Below are 10856 nucleotides of genomic sequence, written 5' to 3'. Positions count from 1 at the left end.
GAAGGAAGGAAGGAAGGAAGGAAGGAAGGAAGGAAGGAAGGAAGGAAGGAACAGACTTATACTAACTTATACTAACAGTAAGTAAGTCCAAAAGCACTCATCTGAACTACACAGACATTCCTAACACATTCCTTTTTAACTAAAAGACACTGCATTTTCCAGCTGTTTCCTTTTGCAGGTTATCTTGCCAAGCCCACACTTCTTTCTGGGTTCCAGTCATTGGCTTTGATCCCTGTTTGTGACTCATGTAGGGAAGCACCTTTGTGGCCAATGTCACCCTAGGCCCATCCTCCAATGTTGGCAATTTACCTTTGGTATAGGCAGGGTTTTTTTCTTTGATTTTTTTTTTAAAGCCAGAAATCTGAGTTGGTGGTTCACCGAGAGAGCCCACAGACCTTTGCTTTGAAGGCCTAGTATAATACCTAAGGCCTGGATGGAGAGAGACCTTAGAGGAGGATTGGTTGTTTTGTAAGCAAAATGTTAAGAATGTGTTTTCAAAACAGAATGTTTAAAAGGGGATGAGGCAGCTGCGGTTCCTCTTTCTTTGTGGCAGATCTGAAGTAGAAGAAAGAAGTCCTTGAACCCATACTCTCCCCATCTATTTACTGACTCTCTCAGGCTCCCCCACCCCCACCCCCCTGCCTCCCCGGCCCCTGGGAGCCCAGGTCAAATGGCCAATCAATCCAAGTTAAACAAGTTATTTGCTTCAAGAAGAAACAAAGAAAAGCAACCTTTCTTTCTAACCACTCAGCTGAGCCAATGAAACCGCTCCCCCTCCTCCCTGCCCCTTCCTTTCCCTTGTTTGCTGTGCTGTTGACAGTCAGCTCAGTCCAACAGGACAGCAACAGAGTGGTGACTTCAACAGAAAGAACAGGATAATGTTTAAAAGCAACAGACAGTGGGGTCAAAGGGCAAAGGACCAGACCAAGATCAAGGGACATAGATAACTAGGGTCAATGCCTACACTAACCTCTGGTGACCAGGAAGATGGCGAGGATGAGGAAGCAGCACAGCACACTGGGCCCCAGCCACCCAGTCAGAGTTGCAGAAACTGCTGGCGCAGTAGCTTACCCAGCTCAGCAGAAGGTCCTCCAAGGATTCTCTTTGGAGACCCTGGAGGTGCAGAAACCGGATGTAGCTGGCCAGTACAAGTTGAGGGAGCTGGAATCCCAGTGCCCTGCTACTGCTCTGGAAAAGAGAGTTTTACTGTATCTTGGCTGGGCGAGGCTGTCTTAGGGACAGTTGGAGTTGTCTGAAGAGAAGGCACAGGTTGCAAAAGCAGGCTCTTCATTTGAGAGAGCTGGTTGATTCTTGCTCAGCCATGTTTAATAGGAACCAGAGATAGAAACCAAGATAATGGAAGAGGCAGCCTTTAATGTGCGCTTCCTGAGGTCCTAGCCTTAGCGTGCAGAGGTTAGGAATGGAGACAAAGCTGTTGTGCAGGTAGTCTGTGTGGGAGGTGATCATAAGAAACAGTGGTAGGAAGCTGATAGCGCGTGCAGTGCATTGTTGCACAGAACTGCACAGTGGGCAACTAGGCTCAACATTTCCTGTGAACTCCAAGGAATCCTGGAGAACAGTTTATCTCTCCCAGGAGGAAGGGAGGGGCAGTCTGTCAGTTCTTGCAAGCCATCATCTGGGGATTTTCCAGAGGTTGTGACTTTCTGGGGCTTTTCTTGACCATGTGGACTCTAAAGTCCAGAAAGAGCCTCCAAAGAGGGCAGAGGGCAGTGGTTAGAGACATTCTGGTTAGTGTGCATGGCAGAGGAGCGTGGCAGAGTACTGATCAGCAAGTCAACTTGACATTCCATTTAGAAACCCTAAGGCTCCCTCCATGGAAGTCCTCAGTCTCACTGGTCAAAAGCACACTCCTCCTGTGGCATCCTTGTCACCACCTCCTCTGTCTGCTTGGGTGGGTTTTCCTGTCGGCTCAGGGAATACATCTCATGAGTTTTTGTACAAATCCAGGCTTACAAGGCAATGAAATATAGATTACAGCAGTCTCCGAAGGCAGCCAAACATCTAGTTAAAATGACGGAGGACATGACCTCAGTGGGCAGCCATGGGGCCGCATAGACCTACATGCCAAGTTCATAGTTTCTGAGACTGTGGTCTTCTGACAGTTTTGACTCATGTTTTACATAATCATCTATTGTCTTAATTTGTAGCATTTCTTTGAAACTCACCCGAGGGCATGTTCTTTCAGAAGCTCAATTACATGCAGTTGGTTGTCTGACAACCTCTTGGCAAACAGTTTTTGCGAGAATAGGATTTGCGTTTTGACAGGCAGGAGGACACAGCTGATTCTCAACAGGTGCCTCTGGGAGGGCACTCTAGGTGAGGAGGGAAAACCATGCTGGAAATTTCTTGGGAAATACAGTATAGTGATTAGTGTAGATATCGAAGTGCCCAGGGTTCCTTTCTCTTTTAAAGATTCCCCCCCCCCCCCCATATTTATTTAGTTACTTCTATGTATATGGGAGTTTTGCCAGCATGTATGTGTACCATGTGAGGGCAGGGTCTGAAGAGACTGAAGAGGATGTCAGTTCACTTGGAACTAGAGTTACAGATGGTTGTGAGCTACCACATGGGTGCTGGAAATCGAACCCAGACTCTCTACAAGCAGCCAGTGCTCTTAACCACTCAGGCATCTCTTCAACCCCTTAAAGATTTATATTGACATGTATGTGTGTGACTGTATGAATGTATGCTATGTGTGTGGGGATTAACCTGCAGAAGCTAGAAAAGGTCATTGGACATCCTGAAGCGGGAGCTACAGGCAGTTGTGAGTCACTCAACATGAACCTATGTTGGGTCTCCTAGAAAATCAGCAAGTGCTCTAACCACTCTGCCACCTCTCCAACCCCCAGGCCTCCTTTAAAAAAAAAAAAAGCTATGTTTTTATTTTAAATAGACACCCAGTAATTTTTATTTATGGCTTTGGTGTGCACTGTCCCCCACAGGGTCTTGGGTTTGAATCCTGCCTCTCCAGTTGGTGATGATGTTCGGGAAGATATACGGTCACACAGTCACATAACCAGCACCAGCACCTAGGTGCAGACATTTCTCATCTGGCACAACTGAAACTCTGATTTATTGAACACCAGATCCCTGCTCCACCCTGTTCCCAGCCCTGCCAGCTTCTATTCTGCATCCTGTGCCTATGGACTCCACAACTCTAAGTCCCTCATGGGAGTGGTCTCCTGAAAAATCTCTGTTGTTTTGAAACTAGCTTATTTCACGCCCCATCATATCCTAGACATTCACCTATGCCATCGAATGCCTCAGAATTTCCTTCTTTTGTAAAGAGGCTTACTCTAGCTCAATGCAGCCCCATGGTCTTGATGAGCAGTAAGCCCATTCTGCTCAGCAGCTGTTAAACCTGGGCAAGCATATTCAGACTTGGATAAGTCTTTGTATTCCAAATTTGTATCCTGAGGGGCTGAGAATCCCACTGTGGCTTTTTGTTGTGCTTTGTTTTTAATTACAAACTGAGTGATTTGGAAATGCAAAATGTAAACCTTTCAGAATGGCAACAGGGTGCCACAAATGCCAAATTCCTCCACTGGGATTTATCTGGGCACAAAATTATTAAAAATGTATGCAATTGCCTCCAATTTATGTTCAATGAAGTGCATATGAAGCAGGAATAAATTTTGCATTTTGGCTTGAGTCTCATGCCTCAGATACCTCATCACATTTATGCAAATACCTCTAACTTGAAAGCAAAGCACCTGAAATTCCTAACATTTCAGGTGTAGGTTTATCTAACACGCACTATTTGTTTTTGATGACAGTGTAACATACATTCCATGAAGCTTACTAACTTACCAATTTCCTCTTGTTGAGTTGAGTAGCGGAGCATGCTGACTGAGAATGCTTGGGCCAGCACCACCCCAGCACACAGGCAAACAAAACTCCACTTTACCAAGCAGCCCCTCCCTACAGACGTTTCCTGAGCCCACTGTCTCTAGCTAGTTTTGTCTGCTCTGCTACACAGCGAAATCACCTGGAACCACCCACTGTTGTTTACCTGGAATCGTATCAGTTCACAAATAGCTTGCTGCAGACAGCCTGTTCCTCTCTGTCAGAACAGCATCGGGATGATCATCATGAGTGTTTGCACAAGGATGTTGTCAAGATTTCCATGCTCCCAAACAAATGTGGCTACGAGTGGGTTGTGCCAACAGCGCTCTTGCTGCTGAGAGGGATCATTTGTCTCAGTGGGGTTTTGGAAGAAGTCACGCAGAATAGTGGGAACCTCAGAGAACATCTAACAACAGACCAGCGCATCTGGCGTGTGCTTTCTGGTCCTTTTCTGTGGTGAGGAGAACGTCATCCCAAGCTAAGATAACGTCACAGTTTCTGGGTTTCCTTAGCAAGTTGGACTGTGTGCAGCTCAAATGTTCACACCCACATTGCTGGATCAGACACTGTCCACAACTTTATTTAAAAATATTTAAAAATATTTTAAGCTATTCATAAAGCTGAAAGAATCCAGTTAAGTCTCAAACCCTGGGACAAATGGCTGAGGTGCCTATTTAACTTATCAAAGTGGACCTGGCCTCCAGGTTCTCCCAGCATATCTAAGTCCCAACCTGTTAGTAGGTATGGCTGGCATACTCTGCCCTCTACCCCAGACTCTTCAGTGCTGGGCTGCCCCCAGACTCTCCAGCGCTGGGCTGCCCTTCCCCCAGAGGCTCTTCCCTATACAATCCAGCCATTTTGATTACCAGTCTACATTTTTACCTCATGTCCACTTGCTGCTGCACCTGGTCCCCCTCCCTCCCCACTCCTCCCTCTCACTCCTCTCTTCACATGACTCAGAGTCTGTCCACTCTCCCAGATGTCCCTGCCTCTGGCTATGCTCTCCCTTTTATCTAAAATAAGCGGTCTCCTCCACCGTCCCTAAAAGATCAATCACGTCCTATCCTGTTCATTTCTTTTTTTCATTCAAATCCAAGTATTCAAAGGATCACAGGGTGTTCTGTGTGAAAGTTCAAGATTGTCTGTGTGGAGAGAGATTGCTTTCAAAGCAAGAATGGCCTTTGTAGGCTCGCTGGCTTGAGCTGGGCATCTTTATTGAGTATTAACTCACTTCTTTCTCATAAAAGTCCTGGGCTACTTACTAACTGCCTTCCTGCTTCCCAGGGGAGAAACAGGACAAAACATTCAGTAACTTCTTTAAAATCACTCAGCTGTAAGCCATGGCATGGGATTCGAATTCCAAGTATCTGGTTCTAGACTTGGAAGCTCTGTAAACCATCCCTATTGTTCCTGATTCCTCAACAAAATGCTGTGTATTTATTAGATTGACTGTTCAAGAAAGAAAACCTTTTAAGAATGCTCTCGTTTGGATCTGGAACATTCTTCACAGATTTGTGCTTTTAAATATTGGTCCTTGGGTTGTGGCACCATTTGAAAGCCGTGGGTACTTTTAGGAGGTGTACTGTCTGGTTTTGTGTGTCAACTTGACACAAGCTGGAGTGAAAAGAAAAGAAAAGAAAAGAAAAGAAGAGAAGAGAAGAGAAGAGAAGAGAAGAGAAGAGAAGAGAAAAGAAAAGAGCCTCCCTTGAGCAAATACCTCCATGAGATCCAACTGTAAGGCATTTTCTCAATTAATGATCAAGGGGGAAGTCCCAGCCCATTTGTGGGTGGTGCCATCCCTGGGCTGGTAGTTCTGGGTTCTATAAGAAAGCAAGCTGAGCAAGCCAGAGGAAGCAATCCAGTAAGCAGCACTCCTTCATGGCCTCTTCATCAGCTCCTGACTCCAAGTTCCTGCCCTGTGTGAGTTCCTGTCCTGACTTCCTTTGGTGATGAACAGCAATGTGGAAGTGTAAGCTGAATAAACCCTTTCCTCCACAACTTGCTTCTTCATTATGATGTTTTGTACAGGAATAGAAACCCTCCCTAAGACAGAAGGTAAAGTTTGATTGACAAAATAGGGGAGATCCTAGGGGAGACAATCCTCTGAGGATCGTAGTGGTTCCTGTGGCTTGTGTTTCTGAAGCCACTATATAGTCCTCCTCCAAGGGTTGAGTCTATCCAGTACGGCTCCTTGATGTAATGCCCAGAAGCTACTGAACCTGAGCCAAGTAAGCCCTTGTTTCTTTGAGTTGTTTATGTCATGTATTTAGTTGACACATCACAAAAGTAACAAATGCAAAGACTGATAATACAACTTTATTTTAATATTTCAGTATCCCTGGTACTTAAGGAAACTCATGAAGAAACCGTTCTCATAACTGCTTTTCAAAGTAATGGAGGAGAAATCTGGAAAGCAAAACTCGTCTTTGTTACAGATGATTGGGGGAGAAAAGGAATCAATTCATCTAATCTGATTATGAGTGAGAGATAATAAAAGTATTTAAGTCTAACAAGTAGGAAATAGCACAGTGGAGACCACTTTGATGGCCTGGAACGTATGGAGTCAGAAATGAGACACAGAGTAAGGACTGTTCTCAATAGAATACAGGCGACATCGTCTCTTTATGAGACATGGCTTTGGGATGACTGCTGAAGAAATGGCACTAAACAGAGGACTAGGCACACAAGTGACAACATGAACGAGAAAAAGCATTAACGGCCTTTCCTTGCTGCTCATGGTATCTGAATACCTTCTATACTTTGTTTGTTTTTGAGTCAGAGTTTCTCTATGTAGCCCTGGCTGTCCTGGGAACTCACTATGTAGACCAGGTTGGTCTTGAACTCTCAGAGATTCTCCTGCCTCTGCCTCCTGAGTGCTGGGATTAAAGGTTTCCACTACCATGCCCAGATTACCTACTGCTTTATAAGATAAGCAAATTTAGCGTAAAGAGCCTCTCTACTTTGTACTCAGTATCTGACAGTGGATTCTCCAAGTCTCACGAAGAGAGGACAGCTGGTTGCCTGGCTCCCAACCACCTATCAAACATTCAGATCTGAATTACATTCTCCACTTCACTGCAAAAAGCAAAGGATTCCAGTCAGCTGGGGCTCTGGACAAGGCGGCCATGTGATTCAATGACAAGAATATTGGATGATTGTGCACAAGGAGGCAGAGCTGTGGTACATGAGTGGATGAAGGTGTGGTAGATTCAGAAATGATGACGATGATGGTTTAGGGAAAGGAGACAACAGATCATGATGTCAAAAGAGGAAATGGAGAGAGGCAGGAGGAGAAGGGGATGAAGAAAGAAGAGAAAACAAAAGGAGGAAAAGGGGGAGAGACAAAGGAGAAAGGGGAGGGAAGGGAAGATAAGATACGGTGTTGGAAGGTCTAAGACAGGGGAATTGTGTAAATGGGTCTAACATCGGTATAATTAATCTTGTTTTTTTTAATACCCTAAAGCAAAACAAAGCCATAAGCTAGAACTAATAATTATTACTCAAGACAAGTTTCTTGAACTACACATTTGGAAACTACACATTGAAAGCTACCTTAGTCCTGAGATTATCAACTCAGAGTGACTAACAATGAGACAGATCAAAGAAGTTTTAAAACATAAAGAAGGAAAAGAAGTCTTTCAAGCAAGAGGCAAAATTCCAGTAAACACATTTGATTCTCGTTTGTGTCGCCAGAAGAAAACAGTGTGGTATATTTCAGAAGGCCCCTTACTGAGGACTGTTCTAGAAGACAAGCTGGAGACATTTACATTGGCTAAGCACATAGTGACAATTAGGGATGGTGATGAGCTCCCAGCATGCAGTTGCTTTATCCTAGAGATTCAGAGGCTGATGAAGAGCCAGGGCAAGGCAATGTGGACAGGGAACAGCCATAAAATGGGGAAAACGGGGAGAGGCCATCAGGTTTAAACAGCTTTCTGAAGGGAAGACTTGGTGCTAGGGTGTGGTGCCTCTTACTGAGATCTTGTGGGTCACATGTATGATGTCACCTTTGCCTGTTTCCCCACCGGCTGCCAAATCTGCCAACACTGACCTTTTACTTTTTGTTATCAAGATTGCTTGGTAGCTAGCTTCCTTCCTTCCTTCCTTCCTTCCTTCCTTCCTTCCTTCCCTCCTTCCCTCCCTCCCTTCTTCCCTCCCTTCCTCCCCCTCTCTTCTTCCTCTTCCATTTTTCTAGTAGCTCATTCAGGAGACCTAACTCTTTAACGATACCACTCCTTGAATTCCCTGAGCTTAGATTCTGGGCAAAGGGGATTTGGATTCCATTACCATCCCCACATTTCTAACTTCAGTACATCTCTAAATCTGGAAGCATCGTTACCCTCCACTGTTAAGGACTGTGCTTTACCAATGTTTGAATGCATGTCTGATGGGGGCTATTACCACCACTGTTGAACTTGTCCCTTTCCAACTTGACAGTTAACAGGATTAACACATCACTTCACTAAAATATTCCACCGAGGAAAGTCCAGATGCTGTACATGTAAATGTATCAGTTCCTGGGCTCCCTTCTGTCCACGAGGAAGCATTGGTTATTTGCCATTCAGAAAGACTTGTCTTATCTTTCTCCACAACACATCCTATTAGACAACTGTTATTGTTAACATGTTGGTCAACTTGTTGGCAGCAAGGACCTTGTCTGCTGTGCTGTCTCAGATGGCTGGCACCAGTGGTCAATAAGCATGTGTGAGATGACAGGTGAGCTGCCTTCAGACAGTGTCACTGGAGTGTGCTCCTTGGGAAGGCCCCACTAAGTGCTAGGCTTTATCTCAGACATCTGTAAGGAGAGGGAGATGAGTAGGGCTTGAGTCAAATCACAGGAAAGCTTTCCTCATTCACTTCTGGTAACTTTTGTTCAGTAAATGCTGTACATGTCTTCCCACTGACGCTCTGCTGAAAGGCTTTCTCACATCCCATTGGCAGCTGTTGTGTGACACTTTGCCTAAAGAGATGACTACAACAGATATTATTATTGTTGTTGTTATATTTAAATCAGCAATGTACCCCAGGCTAGCCTCAGACCCACAATTCTTCTGCCTCAACCTCCACTTTAAGGGCTGGGATTATGGGCATGCACTACCATGCCTGGCCCTCAATATGGAGTCCCATTATTGATAAGTCAGCAAGAATAGACCCTACAGTGAAATACTATTTTTAATTAGGAGGAAATGAACATTCTTAGCTACAGGAAATGAGATTTGATTTCCCTCCATCCCCTAAAATGTCACTTTCTATCTAGAGGAGTGTGGCACAGTTTTCTCATCTGTGGTGACTATCATTTGTTCCACTGTGTGGACTATCAATAGTTCATTCATTCACCTTTTCAGTGTCTACCTACCTACTGACAGGAAGTCTTCAACAATCTGTTTTTGGAGTCAGAGCTGCAGTGTGTATCTGTGGGAAAAGTTCTGAGAAGTGGACTTTTGGACAAAGGGCACATGTGTTTGCGGGTGTGATCAATCCTCACTGCATTGCTCATTACAAAGGTCAAATCAATTTATACATGGGAAAGTTTTGAGTGAGCCTCGTAACCACATTTTAATGGCCCTTGGGGCCTTATTGGTGGTCACAGGAGGAGTGTTCAGAGTCCTGAACGCTTGGATCTTTTCTGGACTGATGTGACCATAGTAAGGAGACAAGTCAAGAATACTTGAGAAGTTTGACTTGTGGTTGCTCTGAATTTTCTGGGGGGTTATGGCCACACCAGCAGGCCTGGACAGTAATTTACTGAATTTGTGCCTATTATCTGAAATGTATTGCGAATTTTGCTAAGGTTCTAGAAAGTGGGACTTGCTGCCCTCCAGCCTCAGGACAAGCCTTCTGGCCACAGATGGAACAGATTCTTAGCTGGCTTTAGTTTAGTGTGTGAGAAGGTAGGGAGCTGGAGAATTACAGGGGTATACACAGCATCGATGAGCCCGGTGCTGGAAGTGGTCCAACCTCATCACCACAGCAATATGCAGATGACATCACATGTGTGCCGTCATACCTGTCAGTGCCTAGGCTGGGGAAGCAGTTAGATGGCTCTTTAGAGTTAGGTGACTGGCTGCTTGAATTGATGAGAGCTTCATGAAAATAGCCCACCCAATTAGGCCTTGCAAGGTGATTGAAGATGAAGGATCAATTGTTTCTGTGCAGGCTCCGCTGTTGGAATGTGAGGTGTGGTCCTGACACCTGTCTTTCATTTTGGCACATGGGTGGCCCATGACTGGGGCTTCCAAAGTGTGTCATTTAATCCTGTACCAAGCCAGGCAGTGCAAACAGAGGCCTCAGTCGTCATAGCAATAGGAGAAGTTTATGAGTGCTTTTATTGTATTTTGAATCACAAAGGAGTGGGGGGTATGCATAATCTTTTAAAGATGTGAATTCTCTGGTGCTTTTGGCCTAGACCCTTATAAACAGTGATATATGTGTGCAAATATAATATTAGCATTTACATATTTGTTTGTTTTATATATATATATATATATATATATGATTGTTTCTATTTATCTGTATGTTTTTATTATTTTGTAAGCATTTTCTCCTAAACTCATTGCTCAGGAAACTTGTGGTTAAATTCCCTTACAACCTAGTTACAAATACCTACCAGGTGTCAGGGAGAGGCAGGTTATATGTCAGCCGTTAAATTACCTGCATCACATGGTGATCTGAAATACAGTCCAGAGCGGGTTCTAACACAGGTTTCCACTTGGAAACGTTGCCCTTTATCAAAACAACCAATCTCACATGTGTTAAGTAACCTCTTAAATATTACTGCAATATCTTTTCACTGTGAAAGAAAATAAACATGCCAAATTTGAAAAAGCAAAGAGTGAGTAATACTAAAACTAATTCAAAATTATGATTTGGGAGTTAGATCCCCTGTCAAAGGTGACAGAGGGCCATCTGTAAGTTCCTAGATCCCAGTATTATGAAGTCTGTCTATCTATCTATCTATCTATCTATCTATCTATCTATCTATCTATCTA

At 44.3% G+C, this 10856-nt stretch overlaps 1 long non-coding RNA gene across 1 annotated transcript in view; it reads left to right on the top strand.

Annotated features, from left to right (window-relative positions):
• LOC114633358 overlaps positions 1–3673 on the top strand; it is a 4956-nt gene extending 1283 nt beyond the window's left edge. The window contains exon 3 of the long non-coding RNA XR_003713193.1: positions 2964–3673. This is a non-coding gene — a long non-coding RNA (uncharacterized LOC114633358). The remainder of the gene's footprint in view (positions 1–2963) is intronic.
• Positions 3674–10856: the final 7183 nt, after the last annotated feature.

Source organism: Grammomys surdaster, unplaced genomic scaffold (assembly GCF_004785775.1).
Source record: "Grammomys surdaster isolate TR1022 unplaced genomic scaffold, NIH_TR_1.0 581, whole genome shotgun sequence".
In the NCBI taxonomy this organism is placed as follows: domain Eukaryota; kingdom Metazoa; phylum Chordata; class Mammalia; order Rodentia; family Muridae; genus Grammomys; species Grammomys surdaster.
The sequence above is the reverse complement of the archived record's forward strand: the minus strand, read 5'-3'. Positions and strand labels throughout refer to the sequence as shown.